Raw genomic sequence first — 20,751 nt, 5'->3', positions numbered from 1 at the left:
GTGCAGGACTTGAAGATCAAATCCACATATTATGTATCTGCCCAATATTAATGGACAAAAGGAGATCCTTATTACGCACATTTTGGAACCAGAAGGGCATTAGAACCTGTAGACATGCAGTCAAATTCTGTTTTAATCCGCATGAGACCCAACTAAACTGCAGACTTACAAAATACTTTGACGTAGTGGCGGAGAGAATTAAGGAGACACAAAATGAGGAAACAGAGTAATATTCAGAGAGTGCCTCTGAGCATAATTTTGGGTACGCAGCTCTAACGAACAATAACAAAAATGTAAACTGTCAACCTGAACTTCATAATTTTAACTCCTGACAATTAATTTTTATCTTTGACATGTATTTCTTTTAAAGTTGTGTACTTTAAATTATGAGTTTTAATTAACTGTGCAATAAACTTATCTTATAGATACTTTACTGGTCCCTGGACTATAGATAAATGTGGCAGTGTTCTGTGCCTTATGGTGAGCTTTAGGATTCCTAGGTAAAGAAATATGTTGAAACCCCTGTTCAGTAGACTTTAGTATCTCATTTAGCGAAAGTCTGTTTTTGGCAGTGATGCCATGGTTTTGGGACAGCGTTGCCACAATCTGATAATCATGATATTACTGCGAATTTAGTCTGACCATACAAACCATATGTTGAAACACAGTATCTTCATTATTTTGAATTAATTTTATTAATTTTATGTGTAGATCACACGCTTATCTGGGATGGTTCAGTGAGCTAAAAAACGGTGTTGGATCTAGCCCTGATCTCTTGACTGGGTGAGAGTATTCAGAAACTCTGTCCATCACCACCCCTTGTTGTTTAATTATTTTGTCCACCATAAGCGTGGAAGGGTATACTCAGATGTGAGTCCCTTGGTCATTGCACCATCAAGATTCAAGCAAGCCAGGCCGAAGACGGCTGTAATGCCAGAAACCGGTCCCCGGAAGCTTGTTTCGTTCCCAGTGAAAGAATTGGCTTTGTAGTTTGGTTTGCCCTGTTCCCATCATGCACTGGGACAGGAACAGACTAATTTGCATACAGCCAGGTTCTAAGCTGGGATGGTGCAGTGAGCTAAAAAACGGTGTTGGATCTAGCCCTGATCTCTTGACTGGGTGAGAGTATTCTGCTTAATTCAGAAACTCTGTCCATCACCACCCCTTGTTGTTTAATTATTATGGTTTTGGGACAGCGTTGCCACAATCCGATAATCATGATATTACTGCGAATTTAGTCTGACCATACAAACCATATGTTGAAACACAGTATCTTCATTATTTTGAATTAATTTTATTAATTTTATTTGTAGATCACACGCTTATCTATAGCTTAATGACGCTGGGACACAAGTTCTATTTACTGTAGAGAATTCTGCCAGTCAGTATAAGTTAAAAGAAGTTTAGGCCAAGCATTGGAAGTAAAGTGGATTTCAGTATCAGCTGGTATGTACAGCGCTTAGAAGAGGCTGATGTGTTGTATGCAGCATTATATAAAAACAAGTTATTACTACCTTTTGCATTACCCTGCTCATCTGTACACGGGGACAAATGTACTCATTTGTCATTTGTTGGAAGAACTTATGATGCGTGATGGATCCTGCTGCAAACATGTTGCTAGTCAAACAACTATGGTGACTTACCATGTGCAAGAAGGCGTCTATTTGTGCACATACACAATCATCTTCATGACGCAGACATTCTTGCACCATTGCATCAGAACACAAAGCCACATACAATGCAGCCTTGACGTCTAACACCCAGCAGAGATCAAGCTGAAACTACTGGGTATCACACATTTAGCGCTTCACTGATTGTTGAAGGAGCTAACTTATAGCTTTCTTGTCTGCTGCTTTGGAGTGGGGGCCTACTACCAAGTGTAGTAAACACCATTTAAAAAAACTGTTGAAAACAAAGCTTGTTTGGGCTAAATAGTCCTTAAACATTTAAAGTCTCCATAGGAACAACACATAAAATCACATCTAATAGTAACATTTTCCATAGAATTCACATATTTATAATTCATTGACCCTTCAATATTTCAGTATAATGTATATCATATGAACAAGAAGTTCAGTTCCATTCACATTTAAGAGTTTCTTTTGCTTTATGAATGAACTTCCCCATAGCGCAAGCTGTGTCTAAACTACTCATTTCAGTTAGATGATCTATTGCTTGTACCCTGTTTTTGATACCATACTTTTTAGAAATTGGGCATAACATCTCTTTTCGTATATCCAAAACCTTTTGACAATCCCCATACAAATGTAGAGTATCACACGTTGTGCCCAAGGTACAGAAATTTCCCCTTACTATCAATCATTGCTCTTTTTACCCCGTTGTTAGCATAGCAAGGGATGACACCAATTCTTAACCTTAGTAATTCTCTTTTTAACTGATGACAGGGTAGTCTATCCATATAAGAGAAATGGCATTCATTTGGCCACGAGTTAATCATAAAGTGTACAGATTTTTTCCCCAAGAGATGGTGTTGCCCACCTCAATTTGAAAAGTCAGGGGGCACAGCTTGATCCTCATATTTGTAAAAGCTTTTGTAATAGTTTCTCTTTTGCCCATGTTAGCTCACTCTTAAATATCTCTTTCTAAACCACTGCAAGATTGTATGATCTTCTTCCTCGCCCTGGCACTTCTAGAATTTTAATAGCGCCATGCATGCCACTATACCCCATGATGTCAATCCTGTTTCTAATCTCACTGCCTGGACCATTGCAGATGTAGGCAATGATAGTAACATTTTCAGACAAGTTCCCTCTTCGACATCCCATCCGTTTTTACCACTCAGATATAACACTTTGGCTCCATATAGGAATTGTGGGGGCACCAGGGCTGAATAAGCTTTTAAAACCGGTCTTTCTGTCTTTTCCCCATAAATTCCATTACATTTTTTTAGCCTGCTAACCAAAGCTGATGCCCTTAGTTTGGAAGGGTGTGCCAGTTCAGATTTTTCTCAAACCACATCCCTAGGTACCTATATTCGTCTACCTTTTCCAACTTCGTGGAGCCCAGAACCAGTTGAGCCTCATTTTTCTTCTTCTAAAGCATAATACCTTTGTCTTATACATATTTATTACATGTTTTTAAGACTGCAGTATTCATTAAACATATTTGGACCGATCTCTGTTTTTTTAAGAGGTCATTGCATATAGTAAACATGAAATATGTGTTCTGTTTATCTTTGGGCTGGCCCCCCTTGCAGTGCCTAAGACTGATATGAATAAGGAGAAGAGTAGGGGGGCACCCCTGCCCTAACCCATTTCTAATTGGGGGTTTTCTGTGATAGGCTCCCCTGTAGGTCCAGAATTATCTGCGCCCAATTATAGGTGTGTAATGCTTGAATTAACCTTAATAAATCCCTTGGGATGTTATATCCAATCAACGTCTCCCACAGCGTTTCATGGTCCACTAGATCAAATGCCGCAAGGAAGTCCACGAAGCAACAGAACAAACTTTCCCTTTGCTCGCTAGACTTCCGTTCAATTGACCAGAGTGCAAAAGCAGTGGTCAACTGTGGAGTGCCCCTCTTTAAACCCGCCCTGTTCCGGGTGCACAACCTGATTCGTATCTGCCCAGTTCTTAAGTCTTTCCAAGATTATTTTTGCAAATATCTTTTCACCTTTGTCCAGTAGGTTTATTGATCTATAATTCCTCTGGGCTTTTGTATCTCCTTCTTTGTGGATGGGTCTTATGATTGCTCCTCCCCAATTTTCCGGTATAAAGTGTACCCAGGAACATTTTTAAAAAAATATTTGCCCACTACTCTGGCCTGGTTTTTATGATCACGGCTGGGAGATTGTCTGGGCCAGTGGCTCGAGACAAGGTTAGGTTAGAATTTTTTTATTTTACTAGGGGTGAAGTGTTACTTAGTGTCCTCCCTTACACCTGGCCATAGTATGGAACTCAATCTCTCTTTTACAGGCTAATTTCTAAATATTTCCCCCAAAAAAATCTTACCCAATCATCTTCTGTGACTATGCAATTCAAGAACCCTAGTATTTTGCATGAATTTTCTTGGACTACCTTCCAAAAACCTTTAAAATCTTTAGATTATATTACAGATAATAATTTCGCCCAGCAACTCTCTTTGTGTGCTCTTTTTTTAGTTCTAATATCATTTTATATTTTATCCTTAATTTCTGAAGGTTGCAGAAAGGTTCTACCTCATAATTTCCCTAAGTCTTTTTTCCCTTGGTCTTGTGCTTGCTTTTACTTTACGACATTGTTCATCAAACCAGGTCTTCTCTTTATTTTGGGTTCTGTTTTTCCTACTATTGCCTGATGTAAAAACCAGTTTTTCACCCTAGCTTCTGTAAGCTGAGGAGCCACTATCTCTAGCAGAACAGCTGCCTGACTAGTCAGAAGTTCTTATGGGAAATACGTTTTTTGGGTTCTCCGCTACTGGGGTGAAATCTCCTTGGCATACTGGAACTTTGGCTAAAAGTTGCCCACCTTACCTATGCTTTCTCTATTTCTTTTCCTTTTGGGACTTGCTTGTACTCGCTGTAGATCCAGACCCCAAAATCCTACCGCTGCTTGGCTCAGTTCAACCTCTGGGTGGCCATTTGCAAGGGAACAGTCATAACAGTGGCCTACCCTGATATAACCTTTACTCTTTTTGTCTCACCTGGATCATACTGGTTGGAGTGAACCAGCCTGACATGCACAGCATTTTAACTGGCACAGGTATGTCCCAGGACAGTGTCTGGGATTTCACTCACCAGTAGGTGGGGGGTCTGTTTACTCCCCTCTGGAATATTCAGCTCACCTTTTAGGCTAAGAGGATTTCCTTATCCAAAGAATCACCCTAAAAGGCTACACTGGCAACCTCGGGAGCCAGCTTCACATGCTAAACTGGGAACCCCTGGAGCTACACTAGAAGCTGTGTTTTTGGGACAGAAAGGGTCCCTAGTTAGTTGCCCTATCCTTTTAAAGGTAAGGCACAAAGTCGTCTTTTGGTCCAAGTTCTTACCCTGGTACCCACATTTGGTTTGTGAGGTGTCTCTGGACCCACTCTACTTGACAGGTTTTTGGGTGCCTACAGAGGAGTTCTTACTTTTATCTTTTCAGGGTGATTCACTTTCTTTTCTGGGTGGGTATTTTAGGCCTCTTTCTTTTGGTCACCACTTTCATTTTTAGTTTTGAACACTCTAGGTCTCACCAAGTGATCAGCTTTCCTCCCCAACTATTGTGGAGAGACTGGCCTCATGTCCACTAGGTGTTGATGCAACTTTTCCTGCAAGCAATCACTTAACAGATGCACTTTCAATTATTAAATTATGAAGCCCATTATAACAATGCACATTGTTACCTTTCAACCATCACCTGGTACTCTGACTGAAAAGTCTAGAAAATCAACCCCAGACAAGTTTTTGAGTCTCCCTGAAGTAAATTGTATATTCTGCAGTGTTGAGTTCATTGCCCCCCAACCCTTCATGGGGTGATAGGACTCAGCATCTTCCTCATTCAAATCTTGAAGGTAGTAAACCACTTGGTGATGTAATCAACCTTTGCATATTTAGGGACAACTCCTTTGGGGTGTTTAGGGTTAAAAGACCTAGGGCCCGATTTATAAAAGTAATCTGAGACAAAAGTTTACGACTTTTGGTATTCACAAAGGGCATTTAGGAGTAGTAAAGTTGGGATTTTGTCTCAGTTAAACTTAAGTTTCACTTAAGTTAAACTAAAACCAAAACTTACATTGCTGAGACAAAATCCTAACTTTACTACTCCTAAATGCACTTTGTAAATACCTAAAGTCATTCGGATTTGGTCTCAGATTACTTTTGTGAATCAGGCCTCTAGTTATGTTGCTGCCACCTGAGATAGGTCATAGTCTCATCTCTTTTCTTTGTCTTTTTATGTTCAGATGTTGAGCTTCTAAATTCTACCTTCTGGCCAATCTTTCTAGGGCAAGCTCCCCCTCTTGGGGAGCTTCCTTTTCTGAGACATGGGTTTCCACCATCTCCTCAACATCTTCTTCTCCTGTAAGATTCTCCTGGGAATCATTTTAATTTACTGGAATCGCTCACTCTTTTTCTCCTAAAAGCTTCATATGCTTTTTTTTGGTAACATGAGTCCAGTTTTAACACCATACCTCCTACAGAAGACCAATAGCTCGGACTATAACAACTTTCTGTATGGGATCAGGTCGAGTTCCTGAACTTGCTCTTGTGGGTTATCCATTTTTGCACTAAAGTTGGGACCTATGTGTAAAATTTAAAAAAAGTATCACTTTTCTTTTGTCCTGACTAGAGTAAGGTTTTTTTATTCTAACAACTGGGTTAAAGGACTTAACCAAGGCACTAGCAGTTAGTTAAAAGCTTTAGAAAAATAAACCAATCAAACAATTCAATTGGCAAAATGCAATTTGGGGATTTATTGGTGTGGTCACATAATGAAAGAGTGGTATCAGCAATCACAAAGTCATAGACCTCACAGCTGATCCACCAATGTAGGAAACAAAGCTCTCTATATAGTTGACCAAAAGGAAGTACACTTTGCTGTGAGTCCAGTGAGATCCATATTGGTATACAAAGGGAAAAATAGATAATACTAACACTCTTTTTGTGGCAATGTGGGCTAGAATTTAGGCATTTAAAAGGGTAGTGCTGACCATTTGTTGTACTCGCAGAGGCATACAATGATACCCTCACTCAAGACTACATTTGAGAGCAATTTTTAAAAAATCATCAATTTTTTGTGATTCTTCAGACCGAAAACTTTGTTCTGCAGTATCTACTTTTCAAGAAATTCATTTTTCAAGTTTTCAAAATAATCCACTTCTTTTTAAAATTACTTATTTTGAAGTCAGTGGGTAAAAAAATTCAGCTGGGAAGAGTATGCTCAAGTTGTTGTTAGCTGGTGTACTACTTAGAAGGTTCCACCTGAAAATACACAGCATAAGAGGACTTAAAGGTAAGTTAGAGGGGTCTCACTCGGCTCAGGACCATGGGAGCATAGCTGATTTGTCGGCACCCAGGCGTGGCGGGCCGGGTGCAGAGTAGGTTGGTTAGCCAGGCAGCGCCCATCAAGATGTCCTCATGGTCAGGGGCAGGCAGCTTGGAGAGGCAAGTCCAGGACAGCTGAGCCACTAACAAAGTGGGTTTTAGGGGTCTCGATATCCCTGAATGGGTGCTTGATTCCTGGGCAGTCCGGATTGGACTTGTCATCTTGGTGAATGCTGCCGATGGTCCAGTACCCCAGGTATTGGTGTGTCACAGCTCCGGTAGATGTTGGTGTCTCCACAGTTGGAGGTGAAACAGATTTGATCCTATGGGGCTTGTGTACCACTTTTGATTCAGGTCTGCATCGGAGTAGCCGGGAAGCCGCAAGTTGTGAAACCGGATTCAGTGGGTTTGGCGCCTGCGGACAGCAGTGGAGTGGGACTTCTACTCCAAGGAAGTTCTTTGCTAATTTTTCAAAGGCTTGAAGGACTCTAGTGTTCTTTGAGGCCTCACACCAATGTTTTCAAGTCCATAAGGTAGCAGGCAGCAGACAGGTTTTGCCACCACATTTCTGAAGCAGAGCTTCAGTCCTTGGGTCACCAGCTTTTCTTTGGTCTTATCTTCTTCGTGTCTATCGGATCTAAGTTGTCATGCCTAGGAAGGCCACCTAAATACTAAATTTAGGGGTGTTTAAATGGGGTGACCGGTAGTAGCCAATGAGCTAACTACCTTTATGGTGTCTATAACCTCTCAATGATGATGTCTTGTAGGGAGGGACACTAACCTGACCCTAAATGGCTAATTCCGGCTGAAACCAAGATGGAGGGAAATGGGAAATGGTCCACATCACCTGCCAAACCCTAGGGGTAGTGCTGGCTGAATGAGAACCGACCACATCATTTAACTAATTTTCCTACCTGGCCTACCTCCAAATGTGGAGCAGGGCAGGGGGGTTGTCATCCTTCACTATCTGGAGATGCCTGAGTCACATTTCAAAGGCAGCTTCCCCTTTGTAGCTTTCTGCCTTATAATGCTTTTCCTGCCAAAAGGAGGTGTGAAACACCTCTACTCAGAGAAGGCTTTGTTCCTGTCATTTGAGAGTGCAGGCTCTTATCGCATAACGTTGGAAACTTGTCTGGTTATGACAGGCTGGCTTAGACTAGTTATAGACCACACTGTCATGAACCCCAGTGTACCCCTAGGTAGCTGCACAACCTTTTTCCTATGTTTGTCCTACCTTATTGTGCATAACAGTTCTAGTTCTGACCTATTACCCAGTTATGTGCTGAATAAATGTCGATCAGTGTCTTGAAAACGAGCCTAATTTCTTATCGAGAAAAGTCCCTGCACATGACATAAGCAACAGCATGAACTTATTTTGTGTAAAATGCCATGGTCATCTTCATCCTTGGGTGAAAGAACTACTTTGAATATTCAATGGTTTTGTTCTAGGCTCATTTGCATAATCACACTCACTAAGTAAAGAGATGATTAACAACACTGCACAAAATAACTACCTGGGAGTTTCTTTCACATTTGCAGTACCTTATAAAAATAATTGTTCGCAGATATATCAGAGCTGTACAAAGTAAACCTACATTTACACATTCAATTGGGAAAACAAACAATCATAAGAGTAGTCTGAACAAAACTATTAACTGTACCTTTTACACAGGGAAGTTCTCATCCACCTTAGGCAATGCATAGCACACTGCCTCTAGGGGAAACTGCATCCTACCAAATTTCACAAAGCAGTCACTGTTAAGCCCCCAGTTTGGACTGACTAGCCATGATCTCCACATTGGTATGGAAGGCAACACCTATTAAATATTATCATTCACTTACCACCTTTCACTCAGGAACCTCTGACTCACTAAAACAGGTGTTACTGGAGATCTTTATTACCCCGCAAAAAAATAAATATGGCTGGGGTGCATATTTATCTTCTAATCAGAAGGGGGGGAGGTGGAAAGGAGGATCCTTTCAGTTTCCAAAAATAGTATGCATTAATCAAGAGAGAAAGGATCACTTGTCCTGTACAACCTTTAGGTCTGCAGGAGTTTGTTGGTTTGGCGTCCCAAAGTAAAAGACCCTCATGCACGTGATGGGTATGGTGGTGTTCAAGCGGTATATCTTGATTGGTAAAGGGGTATTTTTGGGGTTCAGGGTCAGTTTTTAGTTTTTGGGTAAAGGGGTATTTTTAGGGTTCAGGGTCAGTTTTCAGTTTTTGGGTAAAGGGGTATTTTTAGGGTTCAGGGTCAGTTTTTAGTTTTTGGGTAAAGGGGTATTTTTAGGGTTCAGGGTCAGTTTTTAGTTTTCGGGTAAAGGGGTATTTTTGGGGTTCAGGGTCAGTTTTTAGTTTTTGGGTAAAGGGGTATTTTTGGGGTTCAGGGTCAGTTTTTAGTTTTTGGGTAAAGGGGTATTTTTGGGGTTCAGGGTCAGTTTTTAGTTTTTGGGTAAAGGGGTATTTTTGGGGTTCAGGGTCAGTTTTTAGTTTTTGGGTAAAGGGGTATTTTTGGGGTTCAGGGTCAGTTTTTAGTTTTTGGGTAAAGGGATATTTTTGGGGTTCAGGGTTAGTTTTGGGTTTTTGGGGTACAGGGGTACAGGGTAAAAATAAATTAAAATTAAATTTAAATTAAATTAAATAAATGAAATTAAATTAAATTAAATTACATTAAATTATATATTTTTTTCAATTAATTTACGATTATAAAATTAATATATATTTACCAATACTTACGTTGTAATGGTATGCGTTGTAAAGGTACCTGCGTTGTAAATACATGCGTTGTAAATACATGCGTTGTAAAAGTTTTTGCGTTGTAAAAGTTCCGTTGTAATGGTATGTCATTGTAAATGTATGCGTTGTAATGACACCAATCCCTCAGAGATGGTGGATCATGCACGTTTTCTCAAATTCACTCGTATTTGATTTAGGTATGGATTCACTAAAGTGGTGTTTGTGTAGGTGGTGCCCACATGGTAATATATCGTATTTCTATCCCACAAAATCAGTTCTCTCATTGCTAAGTAGGAAGGTCGGGCTTAAGGGTTTTTTATAGTGCCAATAGTCGCGTGGTTAACAGATCGTGATACCAAATATGATAGGAGTATTTCGTTACCTTGAGCGTCTATTGTACTCGCTCCTATCGGGTGCAGGGCTCGGGATGGACTAGTATGGGAAAACTGAGTATCGGGTTAATGCAAAAAATGTACAAGGATACTTGCGGTTGCGTTGTTTTGTGCCGATTCCCCTCGATACCTGTTGTGTCCGTTCCTCGCGTCTACGCTGCAGACGCTGCTCGCTGTCACCCGGAAACAGAGATTCTGTTTCCGGATAGATCTTATGGGCGTTTTCTAAGGGGCGTGGTTTGAGCGCAAAGGTTATGCTCGGTTGGTATGGAAACCTTGATGCTCTTAGATTGCCGAACAGAGGCTGTGATCGATCTCATTTATTTATGTGCAGTGTGGAGGTTATTTTGGTATTCTAGTACAATAACATGTTTACCATTGGTAGTTTAAGTCTATTTAATGGCACAAACGCTTAAGCTTACGAATGGATACTAATACGTTGAATTCTCTCTCATAAATATTGTGCTTGTGTGGAACATAAAGTACTTTAAGGTACAAAACACTTGAATTGTAGTATAGTTTATTATTTTGTTCAGTTCGATGCAGGGATAATCATCACTCGTATCTCGTAGGTCCCCTTTGTTTCCTATATTATTAACAGGGAGCACTAGAGAAGTGATCCAAGTGATTAGCTTTTAACAGTGGTAAGTTGGCTCTCTCATTTTTTGGATAAACTAAGCCACGGAATGCTGTCGTTCAGTCCCTCGTGGTCAGTTCCCAATCTGTGCACCCATCTCTGCTCCTTTTCGAAAAGAATTCTCTCAGCATTTTTGTCCTTCCTCGATAGGGTTTCTAGGATAACCCAATTCAGGTCTAGTATTGTGTGGCCCTTTTCTAAAAAATGGGTGGCCATTTTAGTGGTACTCTTTTTGCACTTTACGTTGCTTCTGTGTTCGCAAAGTCTTTGTTTTGCTCTTCTGCAGGTCATGCCTATGTACTTCAGATGACATGGGCACGTAATCATGTAAATTACATGACTAGTATTGCAATTAGTATGGCTCCGTAGAGTCCCTTTGAAATTTGGCAATAGTTGGAGTTCTTTCGTGGGTTTTGTTAGACTGCACACAGAGCAAGAGCCACATGGGTAATGTCCTGTCACTTGAGGGGTTCCCCACAGGTTTGTGGGTTCTTTGGTTATTCTTGGAGCGGGTCTTGTGTGGACCAGAATGTCTTTAAGGTTCCGGCTTCTTTTGTTTGCGAAGCGAGGTTTAGGCCACGTCAGGTTTCCTGATGTTACAATGGACCAGTTCTTATTTATTATTTTCTTCATCTTGTTCGTCACAGCATTGTATGTAGTGACACATGTAAGGATGTCTTCTGGTGGAGGTTTTGGTATTGTTTCAAGAAGAGATTCTCTATTCTGATTTCTTGCCCGTTTTTGGCATTTGTTGATGACTTTCTTCGGGTAATCACGAGCCACCAATTTTTTGTGTTAGTCATTGGCTTGTGTTCTGTATTCTTTGATATCACTGCAATTCCGCCTAAGTCTAAGGAATTGACTGTATGGTAAGTTTTCCCTCAGTGGGCGGGGGTGGTAACTGTTGTATGAGAGAAAGCTATTTTTTGCAGTGGTTTTAAAGAAAGTTCGAGTTTTTAAGGTGTTGTTTTCAGCGTAAATAGTTATATCAAGGAAGTCAATGCTTCTCTGATCTGAGCAATAGGTGAAAGTCAGGCATTCATCTATTTGATTGAGCCATATGTGGAAGTGTGACAGGCTGTTTTTATCTCCTCTCCAGATGACCAAAATGTCATCTATATACCGTTTCCAGAACAGTATATGATGACGATAAGGATTACGGGTCTCATCCAGGATGTGTTTATCCTCAAAGGTGCTTACATATAGTCCAGCCACACTAGGGGCAAAAGTACTGCCCATAGAAGTGCCATGGCATTGTAAGTACAGGGTATCCTTGTATTGAAAAAAGTTTTCCATGAGTGCCAGCCGGCAACATTCTAGTACAAAGTGTCTTGGAGTTTTGTACGTCCAGGTAGAGTTGATTAGAATGTTCTCAAGGGTATCCATGGTTTTCTCTTGAGGGAGGCTCGTATAAAGGCTCTCTACATCAAAACCAGCAAGGAGCACAGTGTCAGGACAGTATTCAATGTTATGTAGTAGATTGAGGAGGTCTCGGGTGTCCTTTAAATATGTAGGGGTCTTTTGAACCAATGGTCTCAGGTATTGATCTGCGAACTCCGAAAGGGGTTCTAAAACAGACCCTATGCCCGACACGATAGGTCGTCCCGGAGGTGGTACTCGCCCTTTGTGTATCTTCGGTAGGGAGTAGAAGTAAGGAGTTCGAGGTGTCATGGTCACGAGATAGTCTCCTTCTTTTTTTGTGATCCAATTGTTGGTCTCTCCTTCTTCTACCATCATCATGATGATTCTTTGTAGTCTCAAAGTTGGGTCTACATCCAAGATTTTGTAGAATTTCTCATCAGAGAGTAGGCTCATGCACTGTTGGTCATAACCTTCCGCCGTGAGTAGAACTATTCCTCCGCCTTTGTCGGCTGGTTTTATCACTATATTTTGGTCTGATTTTAGGACATCCAATGCTTGTTGTTCTGCTTTTGTTATGTTCTGAAAAGGTTTTGGTGATCCATTCTTTAGGTCATCAATTGCTTTAAAAGTTGCTAGTTCAAAAGTTTGTATTTCAATTGGGACCTGAAAATTTAGTGGGCAGAACGATGACTTGTTTCTGAGACTGGTGTCTCCTTCATTGGTCGGAGGAGATTCCACTTTGAAGAAGGCTTTCAATTTCATTTTTCGGCAAAATTCCGCCACTTCACATTTTGTTTTAAACAAGTCTAGTTTAGGTGTGGGAACATATCCTAGTCCCTTGTTTAATACACTTTCTTCATCCTTTGTCAAAATTTTGTTTGACAGGTTTACGATGAGGGATTCGTGGTTGTTCCGGATTTGGCTTTTGTCACCCTCCTCGTTTGTACCTGTCTGGTTTGATCGGACCAAGTTACTCCCCTCCTTCGTGTTTTCTGTGTTGCTGGGCCGTTCCCTAAAAAAGGCACTCGTTGTTGGAAATTCTGGCCTCCTTGATGTTGAATCTGATGATTCATGATTTGCGGGCCTTGAAAATAGGGATTCATCCAACCTTGAAATTGAGGGTTGAAGGCTTGGAAGGGTATTCCTTGATTGTTCATTTGAAAGAATGGGGGATGCCAGAAACTCCGTCCTCGTCGGTTCCCTCTTCTGTTTTGATAATGATTTCTATTGGGGTAGTTTTGTTCTTCTGCCCCTTGGTCTGAGCCAGTGCTAGAGGCGCCGCTGTTAGATCCATAGCTGGAGGTGTTCTCATCCATCTTGTAGTCCTTACTGCTATAGGGATGTACTTTCTCCAGGGAAAATTTCTTGAGTTCTTTCGCCAACTTCTGTAGTTTTGTTTGTGTTAAATATTCTTGGGTATCGCTCATTTCTTTGTTGATTTCTTCCAATCGGGTTTTATATATTGTGATGTTCATGGTGTTGTTGAGTTTTGTTTCCAAGATTTCAATTTTTACTGTTAACTCGTCAGTTAATCTGGTAGCAGTTTTTATGATCAGGACTAAATAGTCCCTGGTGCATTTCCAAGAAATGGCAGACCAATCTTTTCTGAAGGGTAGATCTTTCAAGAAGATCCTTGGTGCGTTCGTAACCCAGAGGCCTCTGGGAGCTGCGTTTACCCTTAGATACTCTGTCATTATAATACCATGTACTGCTGTTCTCACTTGTTCTTTTTTAACTTTGCTAAGTTCATCCCACTCTGCAGAGCTGGAGAGGGTCTGAGTGAGGTCACTGTTCATGAATAAAGGTGGTTTAGCCAGTATCGCGTCAATTTCTTCAATGGAATAACTCAATCCCAGGTTCTCCGCCATCGTAAGATTTCTTAGGGCGGTCTGCTGGTCACAAATGAGCTTAGTGATCAGCGACGTCTCAAAAGGATACAGAGTCAGTTATTGGTTGCTCCCACAGCTGTGCGCTGCTGAATATCTTCTAATCAGAAGGGGGGGAGGTGGAAAGGAGGATCCTTTCAGTTTCCAAAAATAGTATGCATTAATCAAGAGAGAAAGGATCACTTGTCCTGTACAACCTTTAGGTCTGCAGGAGTTTGTTGGTTTGGCGTCCCAAAGTAAAAGACCCTCATGCACGTGATGGGTATGGTGCTGTTCAAGCGGTATATCTTGATTCTCCGCTGTATACGTCACGTGTGTGCATAATCATAGGGTCATTGAGTTATGCAGCCTCCACCTGGAGGATCTTACCCAAGGTTGTGCCAGTAGTGAGCCAGTGATAGGGAGTCTTAAAAAGGCCCGGAAAACCAGATGAATGACATTTATTAGGTCTGGGTTCAGGTCTGATAAACTCTATAGGTGTGCACCTTTAGATGTATTATGCGTCGTAGATGCACTCAGAGTTATGAGTTAAAAATATTGTGAGGGGGGAGTAAGGAATGGTCAACATGTTTCTGCCCTCTCTGCCTTGATTAGGGCTTACAGGCATTCGTCAGGACCGTTGCGTGAAAAGAGTGAGGGAAAAATTAATAAAGTGCTCTCAAAAAAAGTGATCAGAAAATAGGATTAGTTAACCTGTTCTCTTTGGATAAAGGTCCCAATGTACCTGGAATGAAAGTAACAGAGATGCTTATACAACATACATGGGGAAGGGGGAACATTTACAAAGGGAAACAAATAAAGCAGTTTATCTGCTTAGTGAGTCTAACTTATTTTTAGACTGCATTCACAACTAAAAAATGGCAATACTTCATAAACCAACAGTACATCATGGCAATGTCAACTCTCTCATCTCACACTCCACGCTAGTGCAGTGGGTTGTAGCATGCTCAGAGATGGTGGATCATGCACGTTTTCTCAAATTCACTCGTATTTGATTTAGGTATGGATTCACTAAAGTGGTGTTTGTGTAGGGGGTGCCCACATGGTAATATATCGTATTTCTATCCCACAAAATCAGTTCTCTCATTGCTAAGTAGGAAGGTCGGGCTTAAGGGTTTGTTATAGTGCCAATAGTCGCGTGGTTAACAGATCGTGATACCAAATATGATAGGAGTATTTCGTTACCTTGAGCGTCTATTGTACTCGCTCCTATCGGGTGCAGGGCTCGGGATGGACTAGTATGGGAAAACTGAGTATCGGGTTAATGCAAAAAATGTACAAGGATACTTGCGGTTGCGTTGTTTTGTGCCGATTCCCCTCGATACCTGTTGTGTCCGTTCCTCGCGTCTACGCTGCAGACGCTGCTCGCTGTCACCCGGAAACAGAGATTCTGTTTCCGGGTAGATCTTATGGGCGTTTTCTAAGGGGCGTGGTTTGAGCGCAAAGGTTATGCTCGGTTGGTATGGAAACCTTGATGCTCTTAGATCGCCGAACAGAGGCTGTGATCGATCTCATTTATTTATGTGCAGTGTGGAGGTTATTTTGGTATTCTAGTACAATAACATGTTTACCATTGGTAGTTTAAGTCTATTTAATGGCACAAACGCTTAAGCTTACGAATGGATACTAATACGTTGAATTCTCTCTCATAAATATTGTGCTTGTGTGGAACATAAAGTACTTTAAGGTACAAAACACTTGAATTGTAGTATAGTTTATTCTTTTGTTCAGTTCGATACAGGGATAATCATCACTCGTATCTCGTAGGTCCCCTTTGTTTCCTATATTATTAACAGGGAGCGCTAGAGAAGTGATCTAAGTGATTAGCTTTTAACAGTGGTAAGTGGGCTCTCTCATTTTTTGGATAAACTAAGCCACGGAATGCTGTCGTTCAGTCCCTCGTGGTCAGTTCCCAATCTGTGCACCCATCTCTTCTCCTTTTCGAAAATAATTCTCTCAGCATTTTTGTCCTTCCTCAATAGGGTTTCTAGGATAACCCAATTCAGGTCTAGTATTGTGTGGCCCTTTTCTAAAAAATGGGTGGCCATTTTAGTGGTACTCTTTTTGCACTTTACGTTGCTTCTGTGTTCGCAAAGTCTTTGTTTTGCTCTTCTGCAGGTCATGCCTATGTACCTCAGATGACATGGGCACGTAATCATGTAAATTACATGACTAGTATTGCAATTAGTATGGCTCTGTAGAGTCCATTTGAAATTTGGCAATAGTTGGAGTTCTTTCGTGGGTTTTGTTAGACTGCACACAGAGCAAGAGCCACATGGGTAATGTCCTGTCACTTGAGGGGTTCCCCACAGGTTTGTGGGTTCTTTGGTTATTCTTGGAGCGGGTCTTGTGTGGACCAGAATGTCCTTAAGGTTCCGGCTTCTTTTGTTTGCGAAGCGAGGTTTAGGCCACGTCAGGTTTCCTGATGTTACAATGGACCAGTTCTTATTTATTATTTTCTTTACCTTGTTCGTCACAGCATTGTATGTAGTGACACATGTAAGGATGTCTTCTGGTGGAGGTTTTGGTATTGTTTCAAGAAGAGATTCTCTATTCTGATTTCTTGCCCGTTTTTGGCATTTGTTGATGACTTTCTTCGGGTAATCACGAGCCACCAATTTTTTGTGTAAGTCATTGGCTTGTGTTCTGTATTCTTTGATATCACTGCAATTCCGCCTAAGTCTAAGGAATTGACTGTATGGTAAGTTTTCCCTCAGTGGGCGGGGGTGGTAACTGTTGTATGAGAGAAAGCTATTTTTTGCAGTGGTTTTAAAGAAAGTTCGAGTTTTCAAGGTGTTGTTTTCACCGTAAATAGTTATATCAAGGAAGTCAATGCTTCTCTGATCTGAGCAATAGGTGAAAGTCAGGCATTCATCTCTTTGATTGAGCCATATGTGGAATTGTGACAGGCTGTTTTTATCTCCTCTCCAGATGACCAAAATGTCATCTATATACCGTTTCCAGAACAGTATATGATGACGATAAGGATTACGGGTCTCATCCAGGATGTGTTTATCCTCAAAGGAGCTTACATATAGACCAGCCACACTAGGGGCAAAAGTACTGCCCATAGAAGTGCCATGGCGTTGTAAGTACAGGGTATCCTTGTATTGAAAAAAGTTTTCCATGAGTGCCAGCCGGCAACATTCTAGTACAAAGTGTCTTGGAGTTTTGTACGTCCAGGTAGAGTTGAATAGAATGTTCTCAAGGGTATCCATGGTTTTCTCTTGAGGGAGGCTCGTATAAAGGCTCTCTACATCAAAACCAGCAAGGAGCATAGTGTCAGGACAGTATTCAATGTTATGTAGTAGATTGAGGAGGTCTCGGGTGTCCTTTAAATATGAAGGGGTCTTTTGAACCAATGGTCTCAGGTATTGATCTGTGAACTCCGTAAGGGGTTCTAAAACAGACCCTATGCCCGACACGATAGGTCGTCCCGGAGGTGGTACTCACCCTTTGTGTATCTTCGGTAGGGAGTAGAAGTAAGGAGTTCGAGGTGTCATGGTCACGAGATAGTCTCCTTCTTTTTTTGTGATTCAATTGTTGGTCTCTCCTTCTTATACCATCATCATGATGATTCTTTGTAGTCTCAAAGTTGGGTCTACATCCAAGATTTTGTAGAATTTCTCATCAGAGAGTAGGCTCATGCACTGTTGGTCATAACCTTCCGCCGTGAGTAGAACTATTCCTCCGCCTTTGTCGGCTGGTTTTATCACTATATTTTGGTCTGATTTTAGGACATCCAATGCTTGTTGTTCTGCTTTTGTTATGTTCTGAAAAGGTTTTGGTGATCCATTCTTTAGGTCATCAATTGCTTTAAAAGTTGCTAGTTCAAAAGTTTGTATTTCAATTGGGACCTGAAAATTTAGTGGGCAGAACGATGACTTGTTTCTGAGACTGGTGTCTCCTTCATTGGTCGGAGGAGATTCCCCTTTGAAGAAGGCTTTCAATTTCATTTTTCGGCAAAATTCCGCCACTTCACATTTTGTTTTAAACAAGTCTAGTTTTGGTGTGGGAACATATCCTAGTCCCTTGTTTAATACACTTTCTTCATCCTTTGTCAAAATTTTGTTTGACAGGTTTACGATGAGGGATTCGTGGTTGTTCCGGATTTGGCTTTCGTCACGCTCCTCGTTTGTACCTGTCTGGTTTGATCGGACCAAGTTACTCCCCTCCTTCATGTTCTCTGTGTTGCTGGGCCGTTCCCTAATAAAGGCACTCGTTGTTGGAAATTCTGGCCTCCTTGATGTTGAATCTGGTGATTCATGATTTGCGAGCCTTGAAAATAGGGATTCATCCAACCTTGAAATTGAGGGTTGAAAGCTTGGAAGGGTATTCCTTGATTGTTCATTTGAAAGAATGGGGGACGCCAGAAACTCCGTCCTCGTCGGTTCCCTCTTCTGTTTTGATAATGATTTCTATTGGGGTAGTTTTGTTCTTCTGCCCCTTGGTCTGAGCCAGTGCTAGAGGCGCCGCTGTTAGATCCATAGCTGGAGGTGTTCTCATCCATCTTGTAGTCCTTACTGCTATAGGGATGTACTTTCTCCAGGGAAAATTTCTTGAGTTCTTTCGCCAACTTCTGTAGTTTTGTTTGTGTTAAATATTCTTGGGTATCGCTCATTTCTTTGTTGATTTCTTCCAATCGAGTTTTATATATTGTGATGTTCACGGTGTTGTTGAGTTTTGTTTCCAAGATTTCAATTTTTACTGTTAACTCGTCAGTTAATCTGGTAGCAGTTTTTATGATCAGGACTAAATATTCCCTGGTGCATTTCCAAGAAATGGCAGACCAATCTTTTCTGAAGGGTAGATCTTTCAAGAAGATCCTTGGTGCGTTCGTAACCCAGAGGCCTCTGGGAGCTGCGTTTACCCTTAGATATTCCGTCATTATAATACCATGTACTGCTGTTCTCACTTGTTCTTTTTTAACTTCGCTAAGTTCATCCCACTCTGCAGAGCTGGAGAGGGTCTGAGTGAGGTCACTGTTCATGAATAAAGGTGGTTTAGCCAGTATCGCGTCAATTTCTTCAATGGAATAACTCAATCCCAGGTTCTCCGCCATCGTAAGATTTCTTAGGGCGGTCTGCTGGTCACACATGAGCTCAGTGATCAGCGACGTCTCAAAAGGATACAGAGTCAGTTCTTGATTGCTCCCACAGCTGTGCACTGCTGAATATCTTCTAATCAGAAGGGGGGGAGGTGGAAAGGAGGATCCTTTCAGTTTCCAAAAATAGTATGCATTAATCAAGAGAGAAAGGATCACTTGTCCTGTACAACCTTTAGGTCTGCAGGAGTTTGTTGGTTTGGCGTCCCAAAGTAAAAGACCCTCATGCACGTGATGGGTATGGTGGTGTTCAAGCGGTATATCTTGATTCTCCGCTGTATACGTCACGTGTGTGCATAATCATAGGGTCATTGAGTTATGCAGCCTCCACCTGGAGGATCTTACCCAAGGTTGTGCCAGTAGTGAGCCAGTGATAGGGAGTCTTAAAAAGGCCCGGAAAACCAGATAAATGACATTTATTAGGTCTGGGTTCGGGTCTGATAAACTCTATAGGTGTGCACCTTTAGATGTATTATGCGTCGTAGATGCACTCAGAGTTATGAGTTAAAAATATTGTGAGGGGGGAGTAAGGAATGGTCAACATGTTTCTGCCCTCTCTGCCTTGATTAGGGCTTACAGGCATTCGTCAGGACCGTTGCGTGAAAAGAGTGAGGGAAAAATTAATAAAGTGCTCTCAAAAAAAGTGATCAGAAAATAGGATTAGTTAACCTGTTCTCTTTGGATAAAGGTCTCAATGTACCTGGAATGAAAGTAACAGAGATGCTTATACAACATACATGGGGAAGGGGGAACATTTACAAAGGGAAACAAATAAAGCAGTTTTTCTGCTTAGTGAGTCTAACTTATTTTTAGACTGCATTCACAACTAAAAAATGGCAATACTTCATAAACCAACAGTACATCATGGCAATGTCAACTCTCTCATCTCACACTCCACGCTAGTGCAGTGGGTTGTAGCATGCTCAGAGATGGTGGATCATGCACGTTTTCTCAAATTCACTCGTATTTGATTTAGGTATGGATTCACTAAAGTGGTGTTTGTGTAGGTGGTGCCCACATGGTAATATATCGTATTTCTATCCCACAAAATCAGTTCTCTCATTGCTAAGTAGGAAGGTCGGGCTTAAGGGTTTGTTATAGTGCCAATAGTCGCGTGGTTAACAGATCGTGATACCAAATATGATAGGAGTATTTCGTTACCTTGAGCGTCTATTGTACTCGCTCCTATCGGGTGCAGGGCTCGGGATGGACTAGTATGGGAAAACGGAGTATCGGGTTAATGCAAAAAATGTACAAGGATACTTGCGGTTGCGTTGTTTTGTGCCGATTCCCCTCTGTGCATATTTAGCCAACACAGCCAACTACCCAGTGGTCAGCCTAGAGTCATTTGTCACATTGCCATAACATCAATGGCATTAAAGTCAATTTTGAAAAAAACAGAGGTTGGCCATTTCCCTAAAAAACAGTCATGGAGACCATTCAGAACGCACCTAATGTAATTTTACTTGCAACCTCCTATGAAACAATCAAGATGCAGCCTTATCTGAAGAAGCACTAAGCAGAACAATCAGACATTTAATATTATGTGTCAGATTAATGACCCTGCTAATACAAGAAAACAGGAACACTTAGGCAAACCCATTATGAGTTTGGTGGCCAGACTGCCCTTGGAGCACTGCAACAGCCAGTGTTCCCTCAGTGGTGCTC

The 20,751-nt window shown here is 41.3% G+C and overlaps 1 protein-coding gene across 2 annotated transcripts in view; it reads left to right on the top strand.

Annotated features, from left to right (window-relative positions):
- The window catches only part of LOC147701315 (putative methyltransferase DDB_G0268948), a 203,051-nt gene that overhangs the window by 89,152 nt on the left and 93,148 nt on the right, over positions 1-20,751 (top strand). The gene's annotated exons all lie outside the window — the stretch shown is intronic.

This window comes from Lissotriton vulgaris, chromosome 7 (assembly GCF_964263255.1).
Source record: "Lissotriton vulgaris chromosome 7, aLisVul1.2, whole genome shotgun sequence".
NCBI classification, from domain to species: Eukaryota; Metazoa; Chordata; class Amphibia; order Caudata; family Salamandridae; genus Lissotriton; species Lissotriton vulgaris.
This window is presented reverse-complemented; position numbering and strand designations above follow the sequence as displayed.